We start from the raw sequence: 14114 nt of genomic DNA on the forward strand, positions 1-14114 counted from the left end.
TCCTAAGGATGTTTTAGTGATGCTGAGAGGTGACAGATCATAACATGTTCTTTTATAAAAACGTTCCCACAATGTTACATGAGAACAAAGCGTCTTCAAACAAACATTCAGAAAATGTTATTGAGGACTGAGATTACTTTTTTAGAACTTTTTTTTAGATGAAAATGTAATGTAACAATTTTTTTAAATTATGTTTACAGAGAACGTTGCCCAAACTTAAGGAAGAAAATGTGACTAAAACATTCAGTAGTTTTTACCGTTCTCAGAATTGCAGCTGGGATCACTGCATTCAGTTCGCTGTGTTTTTAAAAAAATGCACACACTCCTTTTCAGATACTGTACTTTTGTTTTGTTTGTTTGTGTATGTTTTAATTTTTGATGTTTGATATGAAGTCGTTCATTCGTTCATGTATCGTCAGAGGCTCTGGGAGCCAGACATCAGGCCTGGGGGAAACTCTACCATCAACTAAAAGATGTCTACAAGAAACTGTTGAAAACCAGCACAAACACAGTGAAGAAGTCGGAGAGTTCCTGATTTTGACAGTTTCTCTGCACTCTCTCGCCTGAAGTGAGAATACTCGTGAAGAACAAAATCCTCACAACAGTCAGAGCTACTCAACTGTCAGCGGCCTTCGTGTCTGCACCAAAAGTCTTCTGACGGGAAAAGAGCCAGCAGGAGCGCATCCAGGGGTGAGTCTGTGGGGTCTGGTGGGGGTGGTCCAAATCCTAGTGAGAAACCAGAGGTCTTTTACAGATGTCCTGAAAAGTGACGTATTCAACGTTTTCCAAAAACAAAAAGAGCAGCCTAGAAACGTGTGATTGGTTACTACAGATCCATCACACCTTCACATGAAATGTAAAATAGCTGCAAAAAGTAACAGCAGACTCTAGAATCTTTAGATTAAGCTACAAACTGTTAGACTGCCACTAATCATAAATCTCAAATACTCCTTAATTTTCTGCATTTTAACCCTCTAAATGCTGGGTTTTTGTCATGATGCCATGTTTTTAGATGAAAAATATGAACACAAAAAATAATAATTATTAACATACTGCATGTAAAGTAGAGTTGTCTTCGTATCACAGCCTGTGATATGTCAAATATTAGCAGCAACATTAATTTTTTTTTTTTTTGTACAAAATGTTTGGCTCTCATTCTCCACCGGTGTCTCTGAATGTCCAATCCGCTTTTGTTTTATTTTTATTTTATTTTTTTTGCTATGACGCACAGGGCATGTGGACGCAGCAGCCGATAGCTCTGCAAATACTTGCTACTTTTTTGTGATATTTGTCCATTTTCTCAATACCATGGCTCCTTCTGCTGAAACACGACTTTTCTACGATAGAGTAGCACTTATGAACATCTGGAGAAGTTGTGTGGGGTTTAGACTGAATGCAGCAGACCGTGAGAGGATCTCCACCGGTGGCCTGTGCCAAACAACGATTGAGACCAGAGGGGAGAAAGTTAAGATTATCCCAAAAAAAATGAAGAATGAAAAGTCTGTAATCTGCATCAAACAATCCCTAAGGTTTAAAGAAGTCTCTCCCTATTTATTTGTTGTTGTTGTATTTTAAGAAGTCTTTTGTTAACATCTTGGCCAAGAGACTATGGATAATAAGCCCACTGGCTAATGCTGGCATTTTTGTAACATGTTTATTTAAAAATTCGCACTGTCCTTTATTAAATATACTGAATCTAAACATTAATAAATTAAATGAATTCAGCTGTGAAAGTGAAAAAGCAAACAGAAACGCACGATGCCTCTGAGTCACTGTAATGTGACACTAAGTGTTATTGTGTCTGAAAACCACAGCATAGACGATGACGATGTGGGAGGCTATTTATCTTTATTATGTTTATCTTTCTGAGGTTAACCATTTCTGTCTCACTGACCTTCCACTGAGACATGTGGAGGATCCCACATCACATTTCTCTGACTGAGCTTCCTCCCTGAACGCAGCCAGAAAAATCACCTCCTCTGACATTAAGTGACTTCTGCTGGCATTTAAAAGCTGCAGCGAGCCAACTTCCTCACAGAGCGACTGCCGATTGAGGCGGTTTAAGGACACAGGGTGGAGAGAAAATGCGTTACTAAAGCCAAGCAGTTATTGGAAAAGGTACACAGTTTCCTTTATGTAAACTATGTAAAATAATTTTCTAAAATCTGAATCTTGAAACAAGCAAAATGAGAAAAGTTCTGCACAATAATCGAGAAACTCACTAAAAAAATATGTTGAAATCAGATTAAGAAACAGATTCAAATGTTTCACAGTAATTATTGGAACGGCATGTAAGATTTGGTGTCACTTTGGTTTCAGTCAGGATTGCTGATTGCAACCACCTGAAACTTCTCTCTATAAAAGTCCCTCAGTCTTTATTGTTTTCAATGGAAGATAAACTAGGATATGATACAAAATACTTAATTGTCCCTGTGGGGAATTTTGTCTTGGACTCAGATCCTGTACCCGTAAATGCCTTCAAAGTTTTAATAAAACAAACAGCTTAAAAACAAAGCAGCCCCAGCTGTGTTAAATCATATCAATAAATTGCACATACACATAACACATATAGCACAATCCTTGCAGCCTTGAGCAGCATTTAAAAAAATAAAAGTTTGATAGAGGAACAGATGAGTTTTCAAAGCGGTTGAGTTTGTGGTGGGGAGCTCTGTATCGTCTGAACAAGAGAACAGGAGCTCGTATTCTGCTTGCAGGATATGTGATAGGTCGGTCATCATCGAAAAAACCGACCAGGTGATTTAAAATTGTAAAAAAACCAAAACAAAACAAAAAAACAGTTCCACGTTACAAATCAGTGTTTCTTCTGAGGCCACATTTCAAAGAGAACAGCCCCACTAAAAACGGAAAAGCAGTTCCTTCGCATTTTTAAAAAAAATACTCTTGATAACATTGTGAGAACGATCCTCGTGTACATTGATGCTCAAAAACAGCCAAAAATGTAGAAGTATACATGCCAGGCCAGTAGTTGGAGTTGTGACCTTGTAATGACACACCATAGAAGAACACCACGTGCCTGCACATCAAGGCGTTTTTCTACAGAGTGGCGAGTATGAACAAACAAGAAGACGATGGCGAACGCACAAGAACCGACAGCGTTAGTAAACTCAGTAGAGTCAGCCACACAAACAGCTCAACAGTCCGCCATTGTTGTCATTGTTGTCCTACTCGCACACGGCTGTCTGTCTGAAAAGTGATGCATGAAGTGCAGCCGTGACGTCGCCGTTCTCACAGGAACGTCACCAGTTTACACGCCGACAGAGGAGGTGGCGTTTTCAAAAGCTTATACTCAAGAACCCAGTTTCAGAAGTTTGTGATTTCAGGCCCCCAAAACGCTGTTGTGTCAACGAAAGACCAAACGGTAACAAAAGTTTATCGTTTCATGCAAGAACCGCTGCCGTGTAAACATCCCCGAAAATGATTGCTCACCTTTACTTTGATCCAGAAGTTCACAAACCCAAAACAAACACACCAGGTGATTTAAACCGGTAAAACACTGACAGAAGCAGCTTCATGTTACAATCAGTGTTTTTTAATATTCTGTTTGTCGCAGAGGAGATGCAAACCACAGTGGCCAACACAAAAATGCGAAAACACGCATATCACTGTCTGTCACTAGTGTTTTGTTTGTCCGTTCTGGGCTACTGTAGAAACACAGCGGTGCAATGAGACTATCTCCGTAGACAATGACCCACTCTTAGGTCGATATAACAGCTCATGTTAAGGCAGCATCCTTCAGATGAGACGTGGACCATCATGTTTTTCTAAAAAAGTTAACTAGAAGTCTGAAGATGCATTGCATGGTTGTACACTTCTATTCCAGACATGCAACTGATCGTAAAACTAGAAAAGAGAGAGATTTGTTGGACGTAAGGCACCGAAGAAAGCGATTTATTCTTGAAAATTCTTGAAACAAGTTGTCTTCGTAATAAAAGCTGGAGTTTGTTTGTAGCAGGGTGTTTCCAGGTCCCACAATAAAGGCCTCTGATGTTAAAACTGATAGTTTTAAGATGAGTTTTATATGATTCTGCTAAGAACTTTTGGTTTATAGTGCTGGATTTCCCCCGTCTGTATCACACTCACAATATGAGATGGACGTGTCATATATAGTCAGGTTGTATTGCACTTTATTAACTCGCGGCTGTGTTTACATTCCTTCTTTTTTGGTTGAGAGCCATCATGTGAATGTGATAGTGCTGAATGAGGAACTCTGGCTGCTCGGAGGGGAAGTGATCATGTTTACCTTCTTTCACTATCACAGAGAGCGTCCTGATCAGTGAACACGAGGTTTACAGAGCAGATTACGAGATGAACGGTAAAACCCTTTAAAACCTGGATCGACGTAACTTTTCTTTTGCTGCATCTGGATGCCTTTTACAAGTATTTAACCCTTTGTACCCTGAGGATATTGCTTTGATGTCTTTCAAAAACATGGGAAACAATTCAATAAGCAACTTGGTAAAAGATGTCCCTCATATTGCTGAAAAAAAAAATTAAATTGTAGATTTAGAAAATTACTTTTTCAAAAGAAAAGTTAGGGCATAATTATGTGTTAATTATGTGCGTAATTATGTGATTATGTCAGAGACTTTTTTTTTCTTAAGCACTTTTTTTTAAAAGATTGTTTTTTTTGCATTTTTGCCTTTATTAGATAAGACAGAAGATTGATGGCATGAAAATGGGAGAGGGGGAGATGACATGCAGGAAAGGGCTGCAAGCTGGAATCAAACCTGCAGCCGCTGCAGCAAGGACACTGCCTTCATTTATGGGGCTCCTCCTTTATCCACTGAGCCACCCGGCACCCCTTCTTAAGCACTTTTTGAGGGCATTTCGTTGAGCTTTTTGTTTTTCCTAATTTTTGGGCAATTTTCTTTTTCCGGTCTGTTTCCTTATTTTGGTCATTCTGAGCAATTCTTCTTGCATCTTTTCTTTTTCGGTTGCTCATGGCCTTTTTCTCATGTTTTTGAAAGAAATTGAGCTAATTTGCTTGAATTTCCAAGAAAAAAAGGATAAAGAGTGAAATGATTTTTGTACCCCTGGGCCTCTGTCATTTTGCAAAAGTGGCCCCCAAACCATGCACCTTGAGTATGACTTTTTTCTCGCCCCTGTGGCACATTAGTTTATCTTATTGCAGGAAATGTCTCCAGACTTTACAATAATAATCCTTAGGGGGATTTTCTTTCATGACAAAGACTAAATGATGTGTCACAGTCTGCACAGAAGCTGATTATTCATTCAAGGCTGAATTTCTGTTGTCATCTCACAGACTAAAACAAACAAGTCGAAATCCACAGCACAATGAGACTGTAAGCCCTGGGATATTGTGACTTATAAGGAAAACTTCCTGATGCATCAATCTGAAACGGCAAAGCACACAAAAGCAACACAAATGTATGATCAGCCCTGACGCTTTTTAACCCTCTAAAACCTGGACCGACATCAGTTTTCTTGAGCTGCGTTCAGATGGCTTTCACAGACTATTAAACCCTTTAAAACTGAGCAAAGCGGTTTGTTTACTTTCAAAAATGTGGGAAAAAAAGCAAAAAAAAAGTCACACAAATTGCAAGAATATAGTAAATGGTGACAAGAATATGGCCTGAAAATTATTCATTTTCATTAGGAAATAAACTAGTGAAAATCTCAAGAAAATGATATTCATAATTTTTATAATTAAATATTTTAATATTAAGATATGGAAAATATTCTATTATTTTCATCATTATTATTGAACTTTTTATTGTATTCAACAAATCACATTAGTAAAGTACAATATTACAGATTTATGGGTTTGTTTGTTTTTTTTTTTTTTGTTTTTTTTTTTACAGAAAACATCCCCTTCTCCCTCTCCCCCCTCCTTCAATCCCCTCCCTAAATTCAAATAAATAGAATGATTAAATAACTATCAGTAAATAACTATCAGATATGTAACTATCAGTTGAAATATAATTAAAGAGATAATTAAAATTAAAAAATCAATCAATCAATCAATCAGATTTATTTATAAAGCACTTTTAAAACAACCAGAGTCAACCAAGGTGCTGTACAAAGACAATAAAAATAAAAATAATAAAAATAATAAAGGACAATAAAATAATAGAACTAAAAACAGCATAAACAATAAAACATAATTAATAAATAGGCTAAAAGTGTATTGTCCGTCGTATCTATGCACATGTGAAGCAACAACCCTACGTGATGTTAAAAGCTAAAGAAAACAGATGGGTTTTAAGAAGGGTTTTAAAATCAGACAGTGAGGAGGCCTGTCTAATGTGCAGCGGCAGCTCATTCCAAAGTTTTGGAGCCGCAACAGAAAACGCTCGATCCCCTCTGAGCTTCAGCCTTGTCTTGGGCACCCTCAGGAGCAGCTGGTCAGCTGACCTGAGAGACCGGCTGGGTGTATAGGGGTGCAGAAGCTCAGAGAGGTATGGTGGGGCAAGACCATTTAAAGATTTAAAAACAAATAAAAGAATCTTAAAATGAATTCTAAAATGGATGGGCAGCCAGTGAAGTGAAGCTAAAATCGGTGAAATGTGATCAAACTTTCTTGTGCCTGTTAAAAGACGTGCAGCGGCATTCTGCACCAACTGGAGACGAGCAATGGAGGACCCACTAACCCCCAAATACAGAGCATTGCAGTAATCCAGTCTATTAGTTACAAAGGCGTGGATCACTGTTTCAAAGTGCTGTCTGTGAACAAATGGTTTTATTTTAGCCAGCTGCCTTAACTGGAAGATTTTGATTTCACCAAAAAAGTAAAAAAGGTAAGTGTAATCGGTCATTTGCTATTTTATTTTACTTTACTTTTTGGTTTGGCACACAGGAAAATTTTCAGCTGGTTGCACTCTGTAGTCCTCACTGCTGGATGCTGCTAAATTAATCACACATTTGCCTTTATGTGGGCTTATTTGATTTTCAACTGCGACCGTTTTGAAACCGCAGCCCCAACAGCCCAAACTCTAAAAAACCATGTTTGCCACTTCAGACGAGACGGACCGAAGTACGTTGAGATTCCAGATAAAAATTTGAGATGGTAGCCTAAACTGACAAACAGCAAAAACCAAAATGAGGAGATAAAACGCAGGTGTGATTTTGAGTTTGATTTATCAGGAAGCAGCTGACAGTTTTCTCTGTGAAAGTTATGAAACTCAACAGTTTCCTGTATTCTCCCGGAAGCGTCAAGGGTCACTTTGTACCAGGAAATGTTGGCTGAGGGGAAATCTGCCTGCAGCTTCACTGACGTGGTTGTTCAAACATTCAGCAGCTCCACACAATCTGCACGTGTGTCGTAAATTTCTTGGGTATGGTTCTTCATGCCAGTGATGATGACAGTGCTGCTACTGAAGTGGGAGGCTGCCAGTTTAAACAAAGTGGGGAAAATTGAGTTTAGTGGTTTCACAATGACCAAGCGCTTTGTTGCAGCTGAGTCACACGTTTCTCTCATCCTTCCAGCTTATCTTGGAGGAAGTTCAGACTTCAGGATATGTCTCAAGACTTTCAGGTTAAAGCATCATGACCACTACACAAACTAAAAGTGAAGGCCTTTTCTTTCTTTGACCTTTAGGGACTGTTTGGCATTTTTTATGTGCTTTTCATTCTTTATTTTTTGGTAATTTTTGTGTGTGTGTTTTTGTTTAATCTTGAAATTTCCAGCTCAGCTCCTACAATAAGTCTAAAATACACAAAAACAAAATAGTAGGAGCAGTATGCTTCTCTCATGCTACCTTTTTTTCTTATTTAATTCATTTATTATTAATGAATTAAATTAATCAATTAATTAATTTTTATTTCTCTTTAGTTATGTGTTTACTTATTAACTTAAATAATTTAAATAATTTATCTTTTTCCCTCTTTTTTCCCCTTTCTTTCCCAACAACACACCAGAAGGACTGGTTTACACATACACACACACACACACACACACACGCACGCACACACACACACACACACACACACACACACACACACACACACACACACACACACACACACACACACACACACACACACACACACACACACACCCTTTTCCCTGTTATTCTATTGTAATGTCTAATTAATTTCTTGGTAATTTTTTGGGGTCTTTTGGGCCTTTTTGGGCCTTTTGTTAGTAAGTTGCTCCACTCCTCCAATGTTTTTGAAAGAAACCAAACTAGTTTGCTCAGGTTTCAAATGGTTAACGTATCCTACCTCGAGGGATTTATGCACAATAGGCACGTAGACAGTGAGGTCATAATGGTTGATAATGGTCTTTCAGTGTTTGGGGTTTTTTATTCACAGATACAGTATTACAAAGATTAGATGTCAGTCGGCACGTCCCCAGTTTGGAGATGCAGGCTGGAGTGTGACGTCTCAACTCTGGACCCTGGATCTCTGCCTGCATCTCCAAACTGGGGACGTGCCGACTGACATCTACTCCTTATCTACTCTTTGTAATATAGCGTTGATGGAAAATAAAAAACTGAACTGTCTCTTTAATTTAAAAGTACAAACATAACTAAGACAAAACTAACTGTGTTACTTAGTTAAAACTTTGTTAAAGTGCAGTTTCAAAACATGTGCTTGACATTTAACCCTTTGAAACCTGAGCAAACTGGCTGAATTTCATTCAAAATCTTAGGAAGAAGGTTATGAGCAACAAAAAGAGAAATGACCCCAAAATTAGCAAGAAATTTATAAAAAAAAAAAAAAGTACAAGAAAATTATCTAAAAATTAGCAAGAAAGAAACTTTTAAAAAAGGAAAGAAACATTTTTCATCTTTTTTAAAAAAGAAATACAAGTTTTAAAAAAGGAAATAAAATAATAAAAAATAGAATGACATTTTTTAAAGAAAGAAAGAAAAGTTTTTTTAAAAAAAAAAAGAAGGAAAAGTAAAAATAGAATGTTTTTTTTTTAAAAAAAAAAAAATAGGACAAAACAAGGAAAACAAGAATTGAAAAAGGTGGTTATAAAAATATAATATAATATTCCTGTAACATAATTCTTGTTGAATATATTTTTGGACAGATGATCCGATTAACGGTGAAGTAAGCTTAATAAACAATAATATACACTTGATGTATAGTTGAATAAACTTGACGAGAAAAGAAGTATACTTACTGTATATAACCAAAAGAACTTGAAAGGTCCTGATGACATTACTGAATCACATCACATAGTACCACATTATTAGGAAATTATTTTTCTGCGACAATTCTAAATATGCTGTTGTGATAATTAGGAATATTTTTCTCCTAACCTGAACCTGAGAAATGGCTTGATTTCCTTCCAAAACATGGGAAGAAGGTAATGAGCATCAAAACAAGTATTGACCCAAAAATCCAAAAATGCATGAACTGAAATTTTGTTTTTTAAAAACATTTGGAAAAAACAACAAGTGGAGACCTGGATAAAGTGGGACAAATCATTCGAATCATTCTGTAACATCATTTTAAATGTGTATATATATATATTTATTTATACACACATTATTTCCCATTTTTACCTAGCTTTTTTAAAAAATGTATATTTTCGTAACATTTTTTTTACATTTCTATCCAAGTTGCTCATTGCCTTGATCCCATATTTTTTAAATAATGAAACTAATTTCCTCAGGTTTCAAACATTTAAATACTTGTGAAAGGCGTCTGAAAGCACACAAAAAGTGATGTCCCAACTTTTTTCAAAAGGTCGTGTTTTTTTAATAAAGTAAGTTTTATTAACTATTATATATTTTTTGGTGGCTCTGGTGGTATTATGCATCCCATTTTCTTAGAAATATCTCAGTTGTATTCATCAGTAGGAGTTGACTTACCTTTACGTAAAATGAGACTGTTGACACAACACACAGAGGTTTTTCCAGTAACACCCAGTATTGCACTGAAACAGACCCACCTAAAATTACAGACCCATACTGGAAACTCCACGTGAGTAATGTGGGTAATGAGTGGTTTACCCAAGTTGACATCATTAACCCTTCCCTAATTTTTGCGAACCAGCTAGTTTGAAACTGAATAACCTGTCCAACTTTGTACAGAGTTCTTAAGTGCGCTGACATGTACAGGAACCACCTGTAATTCAAGAATGTGCTGAACCTGTTTCACCGGCACTAATTATCCATCCAGGCTAAAAATACACGCACACACAATACACACGGGACTCCAAATACCAAACGGCCCTCATCGGATCACGGCAGCACCTGTCCGAACCTGCCGCAAATTTGCATGCAGGCATCAACTGAGTCACAGACTTTTAGAGTATAGAGCGACATACTGGGGAAAACAACTATTAACACAAGGTTTCCCACTGGTGGAAAACCTGGAAAAGTCACTAATTTGCACAGTGTTGTTTTACAGGCCTGGTAAAAATCCTTGAAAGTTTTGGAAAAGTCACAGAATTTTGTTGTGTGTAATCAGCTGTTGACGTAACAGAGCTTTATTAAACGTAGATTTCTTCAAATTTGGCTTAAATGTCCACTTGGACTCAACAATGAACTAATTAGATTTGGTTTTCAAAGGTCAAGAAAAACTGTGACCTTGCATTTTTCTCGTTCTTGTGAAAGTGTTGACTCCAAGAACACCTTGAGGGAGTTTTCTCAAATTTTACACTAAGTCCACTTGGACATCAGGATGGATAGAATAGATGTTGGTAGCTTTAGATTAAAGGTCAAGGTCACTGTAACTTTGTCTGTCTTATTCTTGTGAATGCAATATCTAAAGAACACCAGGGGGGATTTTTTTTTTTTTTTCAAATTTGGCACAAATGGATAATTGGATTGTAGGATGAACTTTTTAAACTTTGTGGTCAAAGGTCAAGGTCACTGTCACCTTGTCTGTCTCATTCTTGTCAACACAAAATCTAAAGATGACTTGAAGATTTTTTTTTCAGATTTGACATAAACGTCCACTTGGCCTTAACAATGAACTATTTCGATTTTGTCGGCCATAGGTCCAAGTCACAATGACGTTGTCCATCTAAACCTATTGAACACAATATCTAAAGAACTCCTTGGAGAATTTTTTTCAAATTTGGCACAAACGTTCACTTGGACACAAGGATGAACTGGTTATATTTTGGCAGACATAGGCCAAATGTTAAGGTCCCTGCAACCTTGTCTGTCTCATTTTCGTGAATGGGATATCTCAAGATCACCTTGAAGGAGTTTTGATGGAAATTGTTTTGATGTGATGCCCAGATTGTCTGTATGACCTGACTTCACACTGTGCCAAAGTCTATATCATACATGCACACACACACTCACACACACACAGCTCTGTAGAGTGTAGGTGATATAACATCAAACAGGAAGAAACTTGCTGTGCAAAGGAACCTCATACAATAAAGCTTCAAACTTCCTGTTTAGGAAACCTCAGCTCTTCCTCTTCCTTGTGCGTGTTCGTGCCTAATGTTAAATTTTTAGGAAACAAAGAAAATTAATCATGCTTGTGTGGCGCAACTTTTTCATGACTTCACAGTTATGTGGTCAAATGTGTGTCAAGGGTAGCTCTCAGATGAAAACAACTGATGTAATAGTTTGAAAAATATTTAGTTTTTAACCCCAGAGATTCTCCGATTTAATAAACATACCTGTAATATAGTGGTTTAAGATTATAGGGACATTAAAATATAAAAGGTTTATTATCAGGACTATCTGGTACCCAAAAGGTTATCAAGATGCTGACTGTAGGTGGGTTTCCATTAACCCTCAAATTGTGTAAATTGACATTGCATATAAGTTAAATATTATATATTGAATATAAAATATGCATAATAGAAGCATGTCAATTTAAGGAAAACTCCAGCTTATCGCAAAGCGTTTTTTATGTATGCATGAGGTGGTATTTCAGGCGATTTAGTGAAGCCATATTTTGCAAAACTGCAGTTTTTGTCTTTTCTTGGTCACATGATGCTATGTCCATGTGCTTGTCAGAAGGAACTGGCTCCCTCATGATGCAGCAGGAGCTACAAGAGCTGTTATTGCACCATGTAACTCTGACAAAGTTGAGCAGATCATTTTGAGGTTTTGAATCCACAATTACTCTGTGAAATCGTGGGCTATCAGCTCCCAGAAATCCCTCATACCTGGCCGCTCCCTCTCCCACATAACACGCCTACGTGGCCTTGTTTTGGAAATAATGACGGCTAGTGCGGTGGCTGCTATAGAAATAAAGCTGCAGATGTTTTGAACCTCCATCACCATGCTTCTATCACCAGAGAAGTCGTATTACGTCACTCAGTGGAAACACAGTGGAAACAAAATTGTGTTTTATCGATTCTGAAAAAAATCCCTTCATTTTAATGGATATCTGTAATGGAAACCCACCTATACTCACCAGCAAGATACTCCTACTATTTAGGTTCTTTTTCTTTTTTTCTGTAAAAACATCCCATGACAGAAGCATTTTAGCAGCTGACTTGGGAATCCCAGATCTTGTGCATAAACAAAGCATTTTGAATTTAAAATAAAATAAGCATAATACATAACTGTGGGCCCATAATACATTTGTGAATGTTTCAGGAGGTGACAGATAAATCGTACACGTACATCAAGGAGTTGATGGTTTGGATTTTGGCAAATTGTTCTATAGTATAGTTGACAGAAATGACTCATCTCCTTGAGGGAGTGTTCAGAGGATTCAAGCAGCACTGAGGACTTGGCTTATAGACAAAAACCTACATGAACACTAAATCTAAACCTGAGGATGAGCTGAAACCTACAAACCCTGAACAAACTGCACATAAACACTGCCGACAGGAGCATAAACCTCACAGCTAAATTTGTATATGAGATCCATTGATAAGTGCAGGCATACAAATATAGATATACTGAAAACAAGAATTTGTTTTGTTAATACATGAGTAATTGACATGTTGAGAACCGAAATCTCACTCACGCAGCCCAGCAGGCTGAATGGAGCCCATTGTGTGACATTAAACAGGTTTAGATTCAGGTGAAGTGTATTATTAGTTGCATGGAAATATATTTCCTGAAGCTGGAGCCCAGCTGTCAATGTAGAATAAAGCTACATTTAGAGCAACTCTTTCCTCTTCACGTGCAGGATAGAAATTTTTTAATTGACCCAACAAGCACCTGCTGTGTATTCACAGCAAATAAAATGAACTTAAATTATATAGCAAGAATGACAAGACTGACAAGTGGACTGTTGGGTGCATTTTACACGCTTTTCTAACAAGTTATCAGTGACAGAGTAGTATTTATATTTACTGTGTCTGACAACCCAAATAAGCATTTTTTACTTCTACTTTAGACCAAGCAGCAACCTCCACGGCAGCCTTCTAAACTTGTTCAGTTTTGGAAACCAGAAACTGTAAAAACAGAAATTATCGTTGGATTCTCCAATTTCTGATGATCTTTGAGCACATTATGTGGGACGAACACTTCTGACTGAAAATAACCATATTTGAGTGTAAAATAGTGACATTTCATTAAAACTCACATCCATCTTCATGTTTTATTCAAAATTTGGCCAAAAATAAGCCATTGAAAGAAAAAAGATTTGTCACTTCAGGGCAGATAAAAAACAAACAAGCGCCTCCCACTCCTCTGATAAATACAGAACACTCCCTGCTAACATACCATCATAACTGCCATCTATAAAAATGAAAATGAAAGTTTTTGTTGGTGGTGATTAATGATTACTGATCAAAGCTCTGCTCTGCAGCACCAAACAAGTATGTAACTGAAAAGTGGTTTCATTTTGAAATTCCTTCACTGGTACTTTCACAACAGCTCATCCCTAAACCACACAACTTCCATGACAGACTTGTGACTTTAATTACTCATAAAATTGATGTTTAGGGAACAAGTGGTACTCCCCTCCAGTGACAGACTCAGATAGAGATGTTTGCATCTCCAACTGCCTTGAGCTGGTTTGTTTGGTTCACTCCAGTTTATTTCACTCGGGTTTGTTTTCCTGTGAGAGTCCAAGTGAAACAGAAGTTAAAGGGTCTTTAGCCTCTGAACTGGGACATCGTGAGCAGAATATTTTATAGGAGTACAGTCATCAGAGGTATTTAAATCAAATCTGTCACATTTGATTAGACTGCAAAAAAATTATACAGTTTAGATCAGTGAACTTGTGCCCCGCCAGTCAAATGT

Source organism: Plectropomus leopardus, chromosome 17, assembly GCF_026936395.1.
Source record: "Plectropomus leopardus strain MGB_pleo_1.0 chromosome 17, ASM2693639v1, whole genome shotgun sequence".
Taxonomy (NCBI): Eukaryota; Metazoa; Chordata; class Actinopteri; order Perciformes; family Serranidae; genus Plectropomus; species Plectropomus leopardus.